Here is a 19226-nt window from a genome sequence, read left to right as displayed (position 1 = left end):
AGCATGTTGGTGTATGTGTGTTCCCGCGTATTCACATCTAAATATTCTGTACATGTAGAAAAACAATTCAATGACTCTGTCTGAGAATGCTCTGAAACAATGCTGTCACTTTATGTATTACCTGGTGATTCTCTTGAGACAAATTGGATGAGTTCACCCCGTGGGGCTGAAATGAAACTGCCTGTTCCAATTATAATAAAAACCATCAGGACACTTTGTGCAGCGTCACAGAGGAAAAAGGTAAAATATTCAGCTCATACAAAAGAAGCCACTCTGCAAAATATCCCACTGAAAAATGAAGCTTAAAAACCCGCATGCTTAAAAGTTTGATGTGAGAAAAAAAAAATCACTTTGATCTCGTCTGTCTAACTTTTTTCATCTTTGTTAGATTACATTTCTCTCTGAGGTGAGCTCTTTTTTTGTCTTGAATCTTTGACAATATCTTTCTCTTTCATCCACAATGTGGTTTACGGGCAGGAGAGTCGATATCAAAAGAGAATTGAATTTAAAAATGCAGAGTGTAATCACACCGATATACTAATCCAATCATTGTCATGTGGACTGGGAGCTTCAAAAAGAGTCTTTTTATCACATACTGTGGATACAGATGTGCTGCTGGATAGTGCTAAATGAAAAATAAGGGTGCTTGGTGTTATAGTTAAGATGAATAATAATGAAGGTAAAAATATAGAAAATATTTAATTTTAATGACTTGATGTAGATAATGTCTAAATAATGAATTAATAAAAAAAAATAGTGTAAAGATATTTAATACACAATTCTTAAAGCTTTATTTAAATGCAGTTATTGAGGAGCATGCTCCTCAAATTAGCAGCCCTATGTACCGATTACATTTTTAATCAAATCTTGACCACACGAATCGAAAAAATGGAATCGAATCACGAGATACCGAAAGATTCACCCCTAGAGAAACATCATGTTGGGAACATTAGCTGTTTGAAAGATAATAGTAAACTACTAAACCTGCTTCCTTTTCCCCAATGGCCATACAGTGAGAATTTTTTTTACAGATCAATACCATTACATTAGTGTCTCATCTTTTACAAATAGCTCCCAAAGGTACTGTATATGAATAGTCATAAGTGCATACACAGTTCAACACACAGCGTGTGATGTATGATACGTGTGCTGTATCTATACAGAATGAGAAAATGGAAACATATTGTAGATAAAGTCACAAATATCCGGTTTGAGTTGAATGTGAGTGGAGGAAAAACATCTTGCATGTTTTTAATTTCTGCCTTTGATTTTGACATTTATATGGATGATATTAATGTATTTCATAGTCTACTCATCTTTAGAAAACAACAACAAAAGGGAGAACAATGCCTCGTACTACAGACTATTATTGTTGGATTTATGAAGCGAGTCTTCTGTCACTCACTTGTGGCTATCGTACAACAAACTGCCCTCTTCTGGCCTTGCTCCTGATCCCTTATTCCTGGACTTACCGCCAACTGAATCTGCAGTTAACTAATGTTGTTTTTAACCAAAATAGTGAGCTAGCGCTCCAAAGGCGTTTTCAGGCCGGAGGATCTTTTTCATAGTTCTAAGAACCCCCATTTTTATTGTGTCCACACCACAAGAACTAGGAACAGGGTATTTTATCACTCTGTAGTCGAGCCATTTTGGCTTCATGCGCCACTGAGCAACTCTCATAGGAATGAACGGGAGACCGCCTCCAGCGCTGTATCTAGTTCTCTTTATACATCCATGGTTTAACCCCCCAATGTAGCACAAGTAGACTTTATTTTTCACAATTATTGTTTTCCGTCAGAGCGTTTATATGATCTTCATATTTCCAAACGGACTTGAAGGCAGTTTCATTCATTGCACAGCAGCGAGATATGAAAAGATTGGGGGCTTTGTCTTGTGCTGGAACTTGGTGCAGGAAACACACTATCAAATTCCCCAAAGAATTGCTCCAACGAGCATCCGTGTAGTCAGCTGTTACATGAACTCCTGGGCAGTTGAGGTAAGTGCTTGTGTTTTGTTCAGGGAGTCTCCAGAACAGTTTGGTCCTAAAAACGCCTAAAGATAGATTTTCTCCGGGGTTGAATCCCTCCAAGACTGTGTTATATTACCAACTTACAACTTTAGATGGAGTATGATGCCCTGTGAAGACTGCACGCTGCTCCAGAAAGATAACAAAATCATAACTAACCTCAAGGATCAGAAAAAAATATATTCTTTTGCCCAGCTCCATCGACATGCCCTCTGCCCAGGCTAAACAGACATTAGCGATGAATTATGCAGTGTACAGTGTGCAATGTACAAACTTCAACGACCCATAGAGGTGTTTCTATGCTCCACCAGTGAAGCACTGTTGTTTTAAATGGAACTGTTTGGCTTATTGGTAACTCACTATGAACTTTTACTGCACTGATATGTTAGGAGAGGCAGAAAGGAAGGGTGTCCGTAACAATCAGGCAACGTGATGCAAATTTCACTTCAGGGATTACTGGGCTTTGTGGTTGCAGGTCAAAAGCTCACACTGCAAAGAGTTTTATGCAGCTTTGTGGCTTTATCAAGCAATGCTCATGCTTATAAACAGACTGATTTAAAGGCTTACTTATACTTTTTTGTGGATTATATGTTGGCCAATTTGACCTTTATATGCACACAGTAAACACTTTATTAGGTATACCTACATAGTAGTGGACAGGACCCTAATTTTTCCCCCGAAAATAAGACATTCTTTGAGGCATATATTTAACATGTAATGGGGATGCTCATTGGTTATTCTGGTCCATGCTGAATCTATAATCTATCAGGTTTCTATACGATGTTATTCTGTTTTTTCAGCCACACATTCACTCTCCTGTTTCACCACGTTAAATCTGAGCGGACGACAGATGTCACTGTCATGTTTCTTGAATCATCCAGAGATGACTCACGGAGCTCTCATATCCTCATTTGTGTGTCTCCTTCCTTGTGATTTCCTTTGACCTCTCACAGTGACAGCGCTGCCACTAACAAATTGATTATTGTTTATCACTTTGTCCACTGTACAGTCTATATGTATATATATATAGACTGTACTGTGGCAGTAACAGCAACTCTGCTTACATCACACATCTAGCAACAACTGAACCTCTTGACCCAGTCTGCATACTTAACATATTCAGCTGCAGTCACATTATTCAGTGTTTAGAGGAGCTGGCAGTTTGAATTAACGAGGGAGTTTACATTAAGTAGCCACTGACCGTACGTCCCCAAAGCAGGAGAAAACTGTTGATTTGTTTTTGTTATTCTAACTTTTTACCAATGTGACTGTGTTGTGACTGTCAATCAATGAACTGTCGGGCGCAGAAGTGACTGCAGGTTTTACAGGATCAAGGCTGGTTTCGATCTGCCTTTGAAACAGGTGAATTTATTTCACCTAAGAGGAAGCTTTTTCACTCGATTATAAGAGATGTTAAGACTAAAGCTCTATTACATCATCATGGTTTAATTCCATCCAAGATTATATTTGCTATTGAATGTTTGATGAAATGAAAAGTCTGGCAACAACAACAATTAGTCCGAGGGCTGTCGTGGTGAAGGAATTTCCCCTGCGGTGATAATGGTTGGCTCAACAGTGCGATATGCGGAATTTTTTGCAAATTACTTCATTATATATATAAATAAGCTTTATTTTTAGGCTATTAATATGTTTATTGCTAATTTTTAAATGAAAAAGATGACTGGTTTAAAACTAATTAAATACTTGTATATTGTTAAATGCAGACCACAGAAGGGCAATGAGAGGCAGCATTTTTTTTTTCAGTTGAGACACCTTGCGTCTGGGTGTTATGATATGGAATATTCGCAGAAGTAAAAACATTTGCACAAGGTGGAGTACTTGCTCTGGATATATGCAAAATATGCAGCGCTCCCATTGCAAAGAATTAAAAAAAGAAAAAAATGTGAACATAGAGGTTGTGGCGGTTGCTTGCCATCCCCTGCAGTTGTCTTGTCAGTAGCGCGGTACTGCAATATTGCGGTTACTCCAACAGCCCTACTTAGTCCGTCTTTCACTACTTTTTCATTTCCATAACTTGTCTGTGGTTCTACGCCTCAAATGAATCTTAACAATTGGTCAAAAATACATACTTTCATTTTCATTTTACAGCTGGTTGCTGTAATTTTTAGCAAATGCTACTTTTGTAAATAGTAAGTGTAAATATATATTTCAGCCATGGATTAATATGCATTTAGTATTTACAGTATGTGGGATCAACTCAAAATAAACTACAGTTTCCATGTTCATCATAATGAAAGAGCCTGCCGTCTCTGAGCAGCTGTCAATCACTCGCAAACTCCGATCAAACGGTCAAACTAGGCAGCGCTGATCAAATATGAATCAATATTCTGTTACTGTAATACCTAGTTCTCGCATAAAATGTTTTCAGAAACATCTTGTAGTGTACTGTTTAGCTGTAAAATGAGAAAGTTTGTGACCCGGCAGCCATGTTGAGATCAGTTGAGGAAATACCAAGCATGACCGTTTGATCGGAGAAGGCAAGTAATTGACAGCTGCCTCTGATGAATGAACAGCCAATAGGAACGCTCTCTCTCTCTGAAATGACCTGTAATTGGTCAAAGTCTCCCGTCACGGGAGATTTTTTTAAATCCTGAAAACAGAGCCATGAGGAGGTGCAGAAGTCTAGTTATCTCTCAGAACACTTGAATCACAATATGCTGAAAGGTTATTATGGATTTTTTGCCCAAAGATACCAAAAACAGTCTGCCTACTGCAGGTTTAAGCTAAATATAAAGATATTCTGTGGTTTTGGAGTGCAAAAAAAGGCCACTCTACTATAGTGTCACCAGAATTACACAAGGCTTCAAGGTGCAGTACAGCTTCTTCTTATTTTTTTGCTGGAGGTGTGAAAAGTTGTCTTTCACGACTCCTTCGTAGGAAGCAACAAAAAGATGACAGCTTGTTATTATCACAACAGTATTAACAGCTGCTGTGAGCGCTACTCCCTCCCTCATCCATAATGATTCTCTCACCACAGATGAGTGAAAGGAGCCATGACTTGTGGGAGTGCATTGTGCTCGCAGCTCTTCAGCGAGGCCAAACGGATGACAAAAGTCACAATGGGTCATGACTTTTCCGTACCCGGGGGCTTTCTCTCAAAACACGTTGTACAGATTGCATTTACACCTAACAGAGCATGTTTGGAGGGGCTGCATGAATATGTTGTTTTGCATATATGTATATATTCAGTTATTCATACACAGACCATATCTGATGCAAAGTGTAAATTCCTTAGGGAAGTTTAGCCTTTAGAAGATGGACAAGATAAAGTATTAGAGAAAAAAGGAGGGAGCGTAAAATGATTAGAGGGATTTAATGATATAATTGTTGAACAAAACAGGACAACTGATAAGAGGATTCAAAGAGACACACAAAAGAAAGCTGAAGAAACAGAGCAAACAGCTAAACATGCCTCTCTCATCCAACCAGCTGCATCATGAAACGAGGAGCAGCCACTGAATGCCTCCCCTCCCACACACCGCTCACTGATCACAGTCTCTCTCTGAATAAATGGCTGTGTAGGTGTGTGTATCTGTGTGTTTTAGCAGTTAGGGACCCACACGAGATTAACATCCCCGTTGGATTATGGAAGGGATATGCACTGGGAAGCTTCATTAACTCTCACTGTGTGTGTGTGTGTGTGGCTCTCTTTCCATGGCCACAGGGCTTTTTTAAGGCTGTTGCCTCCCGACTAAGTGCTTCCTGTCTGCCCTGCAGACATATGTCTCAATCTGTGCATGTGGTCTTGTTCCTCTCTGTGGCCCTCGGGGGGGCTCAGTGAGAACAGATAAGTCAGCCTTGGGAGCAGCTCATTGTAACTATCCCTTTACGAGTCGAGAGGAGGACAGTGAAAACGTTTAATGAAGCAATCGCCGTCTGTAATCCAGCTGCGATGGTAATCTCCAGTGCCTCCCCAGCTGCCGATACATGCAGTCGCTCAGAGAGACACTGTGATCATGAGCAGTCAGTGCAAAGTGCTGCTTCTCGTTTTAAGATGCTGCAGGCTGGATGTCGGTCTCAGGCTTGAACTGGTACCAGAGGGACACGAAGCATCCATCTGCTCAAGTCTTGTCACTGCTCTGCGGCGTCACACTGCTGTGTCAGAACGTGGAGTCATGAGAGAGGAGAGTGGCCAAGTGGCCGTACTCACACTTTCTCTCATCCACGATTTTATTCACCTCTTTCAGAAAATGACCTTCGCTCTCAGCTGGTCCGTCTTCTCATATTTGCCACACTCATTTTTCATTATCTCTAGTTGTCATTTTGGCCATCTCCTTTTATCTCTCTGACAGGCTTTTCATTTTCTCTCTCTTTCTCTGAGGATTTTCTTTATCCCTAAAAGTCATTTTTTTCACTGTGCACAGTAAATCTGTTCTTCCAGAGATGTGCTGTATAATGTTCTGATGAACCGTTAAATCAGTCACACACTGTCAATAACCCTGTAACACCAAAACATCCACTGGTCCCATTATAGATTTGAATTTTGTATTTTTAAATGCACCGATTTTTTAATATACATATACACTGTCAATATGAATCCTGCACGTTGTATATACAGTTTATAAACATCTATACATGCACATACTGTACATAATCATCCAGTCCATGTATATCCATTCAGTTTTTATTTCGTTGCACTAATTGTATAGTTTACAACTTACAGAACACTATATATAATGTAACTTATTTACACAACAGTCCTGTCTATTATTTACCTTTATTTGTCTAGCTTTGTTATCTTTGTTCCTAGCTGTTATTTCTGTTTCTGTGTAAGTACATCGACCAAAATGCAAAAAACGGAGTCAAATTCCTTGCATGTGTACACTGGGGCTGTATCAAATATTTAGATGCTTCGAAACTTCATTCATAATGTTGACATTCAAACTCTAAATCAACATTTGAATGCTGCAGCTTTTTCTTTGCATTCCTATTCAATCTGTTTAAACACGGTATTTCTGCACAGTTGCAGATAAAGATTAGGCTACACTAATATTATTAGTATTATACTATTTGTATAATCAGACTCCAGCAGCGGCTGCGTATGATTGTTTCTGACTCGTGTGATCCAAACATTTCAAATAACTCCAGAGCGTTGAAAAAAAAATAGATAAAAACATATTGTGGATTTTTGGAATTGAAAACATCTAACAAAATAGTCTCCTTCAATCCATTTATGTTTGCGTTTAGCCTTTCAAAAACAACGATTTCACTGCTGTCAAAAACCTGTTTGCTCTCCCACTTACCGCAAACAAAAGGAGGCACGCACTGAGGAGTTATATTCATTAAAGAAAGTTGAGTTAGTAAAAAAAAAAGACTAACTCACTAAATCACTTCAATCTAATTGAGGATTTTGTTCGAGGATTGATGATGACATCATAAAATATAATGCCAGACATTTGAAGCTTCATTTAAGAACCTCAGTAGAGGCTTGTACACATACTTGGCCAATAAAGGTGATACAGTATGGCTGATTTCCCACTACCTACTGTAGAGATGGAAAGACTGAATTTTCTCTCTGCTATGTCCATCCTTTTCTCTGTCTTTTTCTGGCAGCAGCCCTTGTTGTCCCCTTCTTACTCGCCCTATGGAAGTAAAGCCACAACCTCCATTTGCACAGGTTAATGTGCAGCCACCTCAACATGAACACAAAACCAATACCAGACCTTCTTGCATGGGTGATCGCTCACTCTCTCGCTCTCTCCCGTTCTTTTATTCCTTCTCCATCCCTGCTTCCCTTTTAGCTCTCCCTGTCTCTCGTTCTTTCTCCACCTTGTAAATTGGACTCTGGCACCATTACGATGCTTTTCTCATTATTCCCATCACTCTGACCAAATTGCCTTGTCTTTCAGGACCATTGGCCTCTGTTCATTGGCTGCTCCCGCAAACCAGAGGGCTGCACGAGTCTTTTCCTCTTTCTCAGGGCTGTTTCAGAGCAAAGATGGGACCATGAAATGGATTCCAGTCTACAGCAAATGATACAACCTCAGGCCACTGATGACTGCCTGCTCCATGCTGCACACTGAGACCGATTTATCAAGCAAGATGTAAACAAATGTTCACAGGAACCTCTGAGATAACATGCACTGAAGAAATGCTCGACAGTAGTCAATCTTCTGAAAGCATTTCTCTAATCTGTTACTCATAGAAAATCCTGGATTTCTCTTTTTTTGTAATTACTTCTACTACTTTTTTCTGCTAATTAATAATTCCCAGTTAGAGACGGTATTGGATTAAAAGTAAAGTAAAACACTCTGATTAATACATTCTCTACTGGGGGGATTTTAATGTTAAAGTACTCTGTATGTAGCCTCATATATGTACAGTAGTTATAGTATCACCAATACATTTTCTGAGGCTGTTTAGTTGACAACTTTTTTTTTTGATTAGCTAATTTTTGATGAGCTTCATTAAATAATCTATTCCATGTAATTGTTCACAGTAAACATAAATAATAAAATCCTGTTTACAAGTTATTGTATCTTTAATTGTAGGTAATCATACATTAAGTGTTGGCGCCAACATTACTTTAACTGCTAAAAAGGTTCTGCTGATTGCTGTAAATTGTTTGTTTTTTCAAAGAAATACATGTAATTTGTACTTTTTAAAATACAAAAGTTGATGAAGCCTGTTAATTGATACATTGATGCATTGCATTATTTGATTATTTATCATTACAGGTAACGCTGGCATTTTTTATCCTTTTACGTTCATTAGCAGATGCCCTCAAGAGACCAAAAACAACAACGAATTTACTCTACTAACAAGTATTGTCTGTGAAGCCACAGGAGGATATAGTAGCTATGTGCCAAAGAACTCTATTGTCCTGCTAAAACTTTCAAAAACACACATAAGAAACATGACTGTGTTTTTCTAGCAAATTCCCTCATTATATTAACATGGCCAGCTCACTCGAGCTGAAGTTCTGTACCCTGAGCTTTGACTAACTCGTTTGTTAGTTAAAGGGATAGTTTGGGTGTTTTGAAGTGGGGTTGTATGAGGTACTCATCCATAGTAGGAGTATTACGTACAGTAGATGACGGTCGGCATGTGCCCAGCCTGGAGAAACAGACAGTAGCACCGGCGCCAGAGCAAAGCAGAGGGGGACGACAGAAAAACATATTTTACCCACCTAAAAGAAAGGCTCATCTAAAAAAATTATATCCGTTTAAGTGTACTCTATATTTAGCATATTTTCCGACGGCGAACTGAACTGAAAGTGAAACATAATTTACTGTTTTTGTCATCTGAGCCTGCTGGCTTTTGAGAGAGCATAGATAAGTTTCACTTTCAGTTCAGTTCCCCGTCGGAAAGGAGACGAAAAAGGCTATCCGACTACAAAATAAAGAAGTGAAAATATTCTAAATATAGCGTACACTCAAATGGATAGTAATTGTTTCTAGGTTGGCCTTTCTTGTAGTTGGCTAAGATACATGTTACTGACATCCCCGTCCACAGCACTGTATTGCTTTGCTCCGGTGTCGGTGTTTACTGTCTGTTTCTCCCTACTGGTTGCACGCCGACCGTCATCTACTGTAAGTAATACACTTACTATGGAGAAGTACCTCATACAACCCCACTTCAAAACACCCAAACTATCCCTTTAAGGCGGTGGCCCATATAGCAGAGGTGGGCCACGTGTCTAGGGGAAACTTTTATTTTGAAAGACAGAAGTGTGAGATGAGCAAAACACATTTATCCTCAGCTGCCCTAGTCTATGAAAAATATGCAAGATGGCAAGTGCAACCAATTATAGTAAGTTTGTCATTTACTGTAATTTTCAATTGTACTGTATAGTTGGTGTCACCAGCAATTGTGTGCGAGCATATGTACAGTACCAGATTGTAATTTACTGTCTGTGCATTGCTGCGTAGAAGAGTACACTACTGTCGATTTCCTGATCCTGCATGATTAAATCCAACTGACTTGACTAATAAAGTTTATGTCGTAAATAACACTCAAAACTAACAAGAAAAAATGATTGAGTCCCAGCTCAAGTTTGGTCTCAGGAGAAGACAAATTTTCGGCCTTGACTCAGACTTGTCTTGGACTCGACTTGTGTGGTCTTTCTTTTATCTTTGGTTTGGCCTCAGGTGAAAGATGCTGTAACTGGTCTCATTACACATTTAATACAAAAGAGATTAAAAGAGACAGAACAAAGGAAGCCGTCAGACAGACAGACGAAAAGCACCAGAAAGTGGATGAAGGAGATCTAGAAAAAGGGCACAGGAGACAGAGAGAGCGAGAGAGACAGAATGGACAGATGAAAGAGCGTGGGAGGACATTTAAAAATTTAGAGAGTGAAGGTAAATGCTTACATCCTTTTGAGTTCAGCCAGCTATGAGTTAGGAGGAATTGAATTTTCTCTCTCTCATGTCTGCTGCAGCTGAATACCCACTGCTCTTCTATTCTGCCCTGACACAATACATGGCTTTTAGCAGACTCATTTTCCATTTCAGAGCTGCCCGCTGGGTATTTTAGAATGGACAGAAAGAATAAAATAAAAATAAAAGACAAGGTAGAAAGTGCTTGCAAAAAAAATCAAAAGTTGCTTTGCATTTCAGGCATGACATTCATGTAATAACTAGGGCTGTCAAAGTTAACGTGATAATAATGCGTTAATGCAAATTCGTTTTAATGCAATTAATTTCTTTAACGCATTAATGCATTCAATATTCTGGAGGTTGCAGCAGGCTCAGTGTTAAAGCTAGAGTGAAGATAATGTCTTCATATGAAACTAGGTTAAATAACGCTCCAAACTTACGCTAAAATTTGGCAAGGAAAAACTGTCATTGCCATTTTCAAAAGACCTCATGACCTCTGACCTCAAGATATGTGAATGAAAATGGGTTCTATGGTTACCCACGAGTCTCCCCTTTACAGACATGCCCACTTTATGATAATCACATGCAGTTTCAGGCAAGTTCTTGTTGCCGGTTGGACATTATTTTTTCTAAATGCAGGGTTTCTGGACAATATCTGTCATTGTTTTTTGTTGTTAATTGATTTCTAATAATGAATATATACATACGTATAAAGCAGCATATTTGCTAACTCCCATGTTGATGAGAGTATAAAATACTTGAAAAATCTGCCTTTAAGGTACATTTTGAACGGATGAAAAATGTGTGATTAATCATAATTAATCATGATTAATCATGGACAATCATGAGGTTAATTGCGATCAAATATTTGAATCGATTGACAGCCCTAATAATAATGTCAAACGCAGAATGCACAAAACCAAAAAAAACTTCTTTGGCATTTTTGTCTAAATTCTACTCACTACTGTATACTTTTTAATCTTATTCTTTAGTATTTTTGCTATCTTAAGTATATTAGGCACAAAACACATGTTTTTAGAAGGCAGTACTATTTTCCAATTGGTCTCTCTTCTATATGGTTCCTGCATAACACACGTCAGAGTTTGACATGAACTTGTGAGTCCTCCACCTCCTTTCCCTTCCTTTCTCTTAATTATCTCCCCCTATCTTTTTGCTCAGGCATGACCTAAAACAAAAAAATGGACTAAAAACTTCAAAAACCTGCCTGTCACCTCATCAGCTGTTGTTGTCTGCTGGTCTCCTTCCCTTTCTAGCCAGACATTTCTCTCCTTTCATCTTCTCCTTTCAAAGGCTTCTGTTCCTTGTGGGACAGCAATGACAGCGCGTTCTCTTGTACCTTTCATATACAGTAAATAGGTCTGAAAAAAAAGTCAGCCTCCTCCCACCTGTGCTATCTGTTTTTCCCTCTCTTCTACGATTTGAAGGTGGGTTGAAATGACACACAAAACGCAGCAACAATCCAATACCATAAGCTGTGCGGAGACGATAAAGCAACTACGGAGGATCAAAAGGATTGACACGTTCTTCTGTTGCTGCTGTCTGTTCAATGCCATGACAGCGAGGGAAGTGCTCCCGGCGCTCAGTCGGGATTGTATTCAATTACCAAATAAACAGCTTAATGGAAGAGAACCACAAAAGGTGGTTATTTTGAAGCGTGCGCGGCATTATGTCTTATTGACAGGCATTATTACGGCTATCGGCTTGTGTTTGTGGTGACATTGTTCCTGCTTCTTAATGTTGTCTTCTCTTTGGATTGGAGAAACATGAATAACCTACTGAAATGATAAGTAGTAGTCATGTTTTACACATGCTGAAACAGGCTTGTCAATGACTTCTGTGATTTTTTTCCCCAGTACATTTCCAAAGAACATATGTTGTTGGGAAATGTGCACCTTTAGTTGAAAGTGAAGGGTTAAAAATGGCTTAAATCAAGATCTTGTTGACCATTATCTGTAAAAACTTAAAAATCTACTTTATACCAAACAAAACCAAATTACTATACCAACGGATGACAAATTTAAGATGGACTGCCATTACATGTATAAATCAGGTAAATGTCCACAAAGAGTAGCTACGCATTAGTACATTTCTTTGTTAGAATATGTGTTATTTGTCATAAAAAATCAACCTGTCTTTCCCCGAAACTACAAATATATTGTAACTATTTTAGAACAGTTTGTCCCAGAAGTGTTAGATTGGTTGGACCTCCATTATTGACTGAGGTCGGGTTGAGTCACACTGGTAAAACATAAATTATTGGTCAAGCTAGAACTGGACTCATAAGGCCTTTATTATTGATTAAGCTACAAACTGTTGGGACACATTGGTGAGCCTTTCACTGCTGATCAAGCTGAAGAGAGATTGGGCAGACTTTAATCATTGAAGGGATATGAAGAGTTTCAGCCATGCAATGTAACACTAACAATCTGATAGGTCCAGTCCCTTGACAATCACTTTATGAGGATAGGCGTCTTGAGGCACAATCTGTGGGTATGACTTCGTTCTTGTTTAAAGAAGCTGTAGGATTTACTCCACTTACTAGGTACACGACGGTACGTGTATTCATATTGAACCGTTCGGTACAGGACGTTCGTTTCGGTATTCGGAGTTGATTTGCGGAGCGAAACAAAAACAGACTGGATGGCGAGTCCTTTCCTCCACAGCGCTCAGGCAGCCTTCCACTGCAGATTCAAACCGTGCCAAAGTACCTAATGAGATAGCGTTTAAGGCTGTGTATGAGACCACACTCAATCATAGACAATACAGAATTAAAGAGCATGGTCAAAGTGTTTTGAGCCCCTCTACAATGTGCCTTCACGTGTCTATTTCAGTCAGTCCGGAGTGCCTACCCTGTATGAACAAGCACAAGTTGATGGTGTTATGGTGGAGCATTACGGAATCGGAATCAGAAATATATCCCGGGAGGAATTGGGTTACATTTACGTTACATTACATTTACATTGCAGACATTTGTGTTATTTATTTTTGTCATTTATTTATTTTTTATTGACAACAACCAGTATTTGAGTGTCTTAACTGTTAAAGTAAGATGTATGCCCAATGAACAACTGTTGAATGTTTATAATTTTCAAAATAAAGGAAAAAAGTTATTTTCTGCATTTTATTAGTTTTCCCTATAATGCTGAAAAAGTACCAAACCGTGACCCCAAAACCGAGGTACATACCAAACCGTTATTTTGTGCACTTACCATACAAAATATGAAGAATGTATCAATCTTTAAAGGTGGATTAAACCCAATTTTGTCAAAAAGCTTTCTCTTATACAACCAGTGCAAAGAAGGACTCATCAAAGGTAATGTAATTCATTACCTTTAAGACACGTCTTGGACTAGAGCCTAGCTGTATCTGAGTTTCTAAGTCCTTATGATCCCAAGCACAGCTTGAGGTCCTCAGGTAGTGCTGCTCTGGTCATTTCACAGTCTAGACAGACGACTACGGATTATCAAGCTTTCTCCATCAGAGCCCCGGCAGTCTCTTTGAACCAGCTTTACCAGTGAGATCAAGCCAAATTACTTTGAGGACTGTGTTTTCTTCAACTGCAGTATGCTGGTCTGCATCTGTGTTTTTGTTGTTCTGACTGCCCTGTGCTTTACAGTATATACTTTATAAATTCTAATTCAAAACAGAGAGGAAAAGATGAACAAATAAAGAAAGAAACAAAGCAGAGCTTGTCAATCTTTGTGGTTATTAAGCTGCTTCTTGTAGTATTGAGGGACCCTTTATGTAGGAACTTAGAAAAGACACATGTATCAGTAAGTTGTTTATTTAAAAACTATAATACTATTAAAAACACTATTTATTGCACCTGAACATAATCACAGTAAAGAAAAGCACTCACACATCACTATCATAATTTAAAGGACAGTTCACGTATTAAAGAGTTGGGGTCAGCCTGTTAGGACATCCGGTATTGATTGTGCTAACACAGGGTCAAATTGGCAAAGCTTCCAGTACGGAGGGAGGTTCGGTCAGATTGAGTGGGTTATCTCTGTACCAGGACATCAGATTGTGGTGCTATCAGTTCCAGGAATAGCCTGGTGAGGAGGAGATACAAAGGTCCAGTTCATTAGCAGAGAGCCTGTCAAAGTAACAGACTGCTCTGACTGGTTTCAGCAGCATGCTCTTAACCGAGCAAAAGTAGAAATAGAATAAAATCTCAACAGTAAGGGAAAAGCTATAAATAAAGAAAAGTATCATGTCAAGGACAGTTCTTGTTTCCAAGTGTTAATTAGACATTTATTTGGCATGAAACTAGTTCAGAGAAATCTGTGAAAAGGTGGATGGCATGGTTTGGTTGTCAGGTAATACATTCTTCTTAAGTTTCACCAAATTTGTTAAATTGTTAAATTTGTTTGGCTTAAGATTTCCTAGGAACCCTAAAGCCTACAGTACCCTACAGTAATACTACAGTATACTCTGTCATTACTATTTTCTAAAGTGTTTATGGTATTTAGGATCTATTTTTGATATTTGTTCAAAGTTTTGATTTTCTATATTGTAGATGCACACATGTATATAGTAAACTAGATTTTTCAGGTTACATATAGAGTACGCATCTGTTCTTTAATACCTTTAGCTGCTGTGCCACTTTCTCTGCATGGGATCAATAAAGGTTATCTTGATTCAAAGCAATATGCAACATTGTGCGCATGATGTCAAAGTTAAGCATATTTAAACTAGGGCTGTAAATCAATTAAAATATTTAATCATGATTAATCGCATGATTGTCCATAGTTAATCGTAAAATAATCACACTTTTTATCAGGGAGATTTATCAAGTATTAATTACTCTTATCAACATTGGAGTGGACAAATATGCTTGTTTTATGCAAATGTATGTATATATGTATTATTGGAAATCAATTAACAACACAAAACAATGTAAAATATTGTTTAGCATAAAAAATATGCTCAAATTATAACATGAAGCCCAACAGGCAACAACAGCTGTCAGTGTGTCAGTGTGCTGACTTGACTATGAGTTGCCTCAAACTGCATGTGATTATCATAAAGTGGGCATGTCTGTAAAGGGGAGACTCGTGGGTACCCATAGAACCCATTTTCATTCACATATCTTGAGGTCAGAGGTCAAGGGACCCCTTTGAAAATGGCCATGACAGTTTTTCCTCGCCAAAATTTAGCGCAAGTTTTGAGACGTTATTTAATCTCTTTCACGTCAAGCTAGTATGACATGGTTGCTACCAATGAATTCTTTAGGTTTTCTTAGGTTTCAAACGATGCCTGTATCTTCACTTTAGCTGTTAAACTGAGCCCACCACAACCTAAAAATCGCAAGTTGCGTTAATATGTTAAAGAAATAGCGGCATTAAAACAAATTTGCGTTAAAGCGGTATTATCACATTAACTTTGACAGCCCTAATATGAACACATGATCTTTGAGCATATTATATAAGACAGATTTGTAATTGCCAGAGAACCCCAATGATTATTAAGAAATAAAACATTTAACCTTTTTATATATTGTAAGATTAATTTTATTGAAGTAAATCCATGTAGAGCTGCAAAGATTAATCGATTAATTGTCAACTATTAAATTAATCACCAGCTATTTTGATGATCGATTATTCGGTTTGATTAATTTTTTAAGAAAAAAAATGTATTTAAATTCTCTGATTCCAGCTTCGTAAATGTGAATAATTTCTGGTTTCTTTCCTCCTCTATGACAATAAACTAAATATCTTTGAATTGTGGACAAAACAAGACATTTGAGGACGTCATCTTGGGCTTTGGGAAACACTGATGGACATTTTTCACCATTTTCTGACATTTTATAGACCAAACAACTAATCAATTAATCAAGAAAATAATCATTAGATTAATCAACAATGAAAATAATCGTTAGTTACGGCCCTTATTCCACTATAATTACTGTGATATCGACTTGTCTTAATTTGGAAATATTGCCTAGTCCCACCATAAAAATGCTAAAACTAAAAGATTGAAAACAGTGTGTTGTGTGCTTCACAATGTTGTGTTGTAATGACAAGAGGGAAAAAACTGAGGACAAGATGCATAATCCGTCATATGCCAAAAGCTGTCATGGAAAACGGTGAAATCCTGCCATCTTAACTCCCTCGACGTTTGCGCTGAAATCCTGTCAGTGGAAGTTGAAAGAATTCACATTCAAAGATTTGAAATGAGTTCTCCAGGGTCTGTCTGTCCTTGCGTCGCAGTTTATACTCTTCTGTAACATTGTGTTTCATATGATTTCTGTGTTGCGTATCCACAATGTGTTTACTCCCCACACTGCCGACACATTACAGTCACAATGTAGCACTTTGTTTGACTGCGTGTGACAGTTCAGTCTCTGCCGACTATATTTGGGTGTGACGAAGATTTACATGCTGGGGTTTCACTCACACTGTTTTCTAAATGATAAATCTATCTGCACACGTTGAATTTCTGAATCCTGTCAGACAGTTCGGGCGTCTGATCAGATGCATCCAGACAGGGTTGTGCAGAACGCCTCTCTTTAGAATAAGGAGCTGTTTGTACTCTTCAGGATGCAACGCTGTCTCCTGGTGCTGCAGCCATAATCAGGACTGACACAGGCACACGGACCATAATCCCCATTGATTAGAAACCTGAGATCAAAGGCTTCCACTGCTGTCACTCTCACCTCCCGTCTTCACTCTGCTTCTTTCTTTGCCTCTCTTGGTCCTCGCTCACTTCTGAATGTATCTGTGTTTGCATGTTTCTCTTGTGTTCTGAAGTTCACCTTTTAATGCTTCTATTTCGGTCTTCCACTCATTTGTCATCTCATCCTTCGCGACCTGTTTTAACAGCTACTGTATGTTGACATAGAGGCTTTCATTCTGCTAATAAGCAGAAGTTAAGCTCCATCACAACACCTCAGTCAATATAATAACCAGAAACTAAGCTCAATCATAACACCTCAGTCAAAATAAACTGGCTCGCTCAGAGACAAATTTCCATCTGCATGCTTGACCACATGATGTTTAGTAGCTTAGTAGATTCCAGATCACGGCTGGTGCTGCGGGCGGCTCGTCTTCTCATGTTTAATGCTGGAGTAATAAAAACTGTTTAATCAGTGGAAAGGTTGGCATTAAAAAAACAACAAAAGTCACCGTCTCACTTTCTATGTTTTGCTTCCTGTCATTCTCCATCTTCCTCTGACCGGCAATTCCCTTCTCTCTCTCTCGCTCTCTGCTACAATCGACGCTCTCGAAGTTTTCCATTAAGACGATGAAGATGTTATATCCCCAAACAGCTTCCCTCGTTCATTCAAATCTAAATTCTCTTCTCTTATTCTAAATCTATGAATATATTTGCAGACACACTGCTTCACACTTTGGTGTTAACCTCATATATTTAAGATCAAACCACTGACAAAAGAAATCTCCGAGCCTCCAGCTAAACCGAGCCGTGCGCACACACGGCATTACAAACAGTCAAACCAGCTCAAACATCCAAGTAAAGGACTCATATCTGATGGTCCAAAACGTACAGTAGTTGTTGTGTTGGTTGCAATGGAACATTTTTATTTAAAAGTTAATAAAGTAAAGCAATCAGATCACAGCTATACAGAAAAAAGAGTTCCACAAGCTTCAAAGCAAACCACTGTGAGACGGCAAAAGTAGAGCGTTTCATGATGACCCTGGTGAAGAGCACCAGCCGAAACGCATTGGTCTTACGATAAAGTTGTTCCATATAGACCCCTTTTCTGTTAGTAAACGTGATGACGTATTTTGTGGGCGGAGCGTTAAGTGGAGGCAGAATAATTCTCCGAACACGTTAGTTAACACTGGCTATCAAGTTTTGTTGGCTTGTTTTTTTAACAATGACTGAAGAAAATACGAGTTTCTCTCAGATGGAGAGAAAATGTTGCCTTCTGCTAACCTGCTGCTAGCAGAAGGCTAGACTATTAGCAAAATGTTATCTCCATCTCTGAAACCATTCGTCGATATTGAAGCTCGCTAGATCTCAAATGTATGCGATATCGATTTTGGCAACCGACCACACAGCAAGTTGACATTTTAGATGTGTAACTTTAGCCCACTACTCTGAGGTGCTTCGTGTTTGCCTCCGGTCTTTCCTTTGTTTTGCCTCCAGCTAACACCGTGACATAATCATGACATTGGGTGTTAAAGGGTCTATACTACAAGTGTTGCTGGAGTGTTGACCTCTTCAAACATTTCCCCTTCTCCAAGCACCTTGATAGTAGGTGAAGTTGTGCCAGAAACCCTCACTCTGCTTAGACAGAAAAAGTCAACCTTTTTCTTTTAAATTGCAAATATTTATGATTCTATACTTTTTTTTATTTACATTAAATTATTACTAGGTAATTAATATGCACACAATAATAACACTACTGCAAATACTGTGTGAAAAGCAATGGCCATGAAGCATAATGTTAACTGAGAGCTCCTCATCATAATCATGTTCATAATCATACACCTAAAAGCCTTATTTTGATCATCCAGTTTTGAAGGAGTTTTGGAGCTTAGGACGTATCCTGAAGACACTCCTGATAATCGCTGTTTCAAAACTGAAATCTGTGTGGAATATCTTACCAGTCCGGTGTGTAAATAAGCAGAGTAGGTCATGGACCTATTTTGTCAAATCCCAGAGCTGAAAATTTAATTAAGTGATGAAGATACCCTAGCTGTTTAACCCATGCGTAATTAGGCAGAGGAGTGTAGCGTATTCCCAAATCAGAGAGTGCAGAAGAGATGCACGTATCATTGCTAAGGCTGTAGTGCATTTTACATGAAGCATCCAACATTAATCTAACCGAGTACAGACGTTGCCTTAAAGGTATACTACGCAGGATT

General features: G+C 38.6%; 1 protein-coding gene across 2 annotated transcripts in view; it reads right to left on the bottom strand.

Moving 5' to 3' along the window:
* Positions 1 to 19226, bottom strand: part of tnr (tenascin R (restrictin, janusin)) — a 200185-nt gene that overhangs the window by 82224 nt on the left and 98735 nt on the right. For both annotated transcript variants that reach the window (XM_037788155.1, XM_037788154.1), the window contains one exon: positions 18111 to 18124. The gene's annotated coding sequence lies outside the window, so the exon portion shown is untranslated. The remainder of the gene's footprint in view (positions 1 to 18110; positions 18125 to 19226) is intronic.

Source organism: Sebastes umbrosus, chromosome 12 (genome assembly GCF_015220745.1).
Source record: "Sebastes umbrosus isolate fSebUmb1 chromosome 12, fSebUmb1.pri, whole genome shotgun sequence".
NCBI lineage: Eukaryota > Metazoa > Chordata > Actinopteri > Perciformes > Sebastidae > Sebastes > Sebastes umbrosus.
The sequence above is the reverse complement of the archived record's forward strand: the minus strand, read 5'-3'. Positions and strand labels throughout refer to the sequence as shown.